The 390-nt window shown below is 33.8% G+C and overlaps 1 protein-coding gene across 1 annotated transcript in view; it reads right to left on the bottom strand.

Annotated features, from left to right (window-relative positions):
- LOC119585993 (serine-rich adhesin for platelets-like) overlaps positions 1–390 on the bottom strand; it is a 10729-nt gene that overhangs the window by 2086 nt on the left and 8253 nt on the right. The window lies entirely within an intron of this gene.

The following is a 390-nucleotide window of genomic DNA, read 5'->3' as shown; positions in this document are numbered from 1 at the left end:
TCTTACATCATCGTCTACTGCATTCATACGAGACAATTCCCACCATTCTGATATCGTTTTCAAATTGATAAGATGTCCTGCTTACAGCATGTAAATTCGATTAGATGTAATGATTTGATCAGTTGAGTAGTGTATCGATGAGATAGATGTTATCATAGCATGATCGTTAGTAGCTTGTAGATGATGTATCTTTAGTATTAAGAGATAGAGACATGAAGTGATGTCATGCATGAACTAGACAGAGTATTAATGTTGAGTTGTAGTTGATTCATGTTAGATAGTACGACAAACAGTAATGAATGTGATAGATGTAAGTTTTGATGATGTAGTTGTGAAGCGATGTAGATGTAGAGTTGATAGATGTAGTTGATTTTGATGTGAGTAGTGATT

This window comes from Penaeus monodon, chromosome 20 (genome assembly GCF_015228065.2).
Source record: "Penaeus monodon isolate SGIC_2016 chromosome 20, NSTDA_Pmon_1, whole genome shotgun sequence".
NCBI lineage: Eukaryota > Metazoa > Arthropoda > Malacostraca > Decapoda > Penaeidae > Penaeus > Penaeus monodon.
Note: the sequence above shows the minus strand (reverse complement) of the source record. Positions and strands in the feature narration are given on the sequence as shown.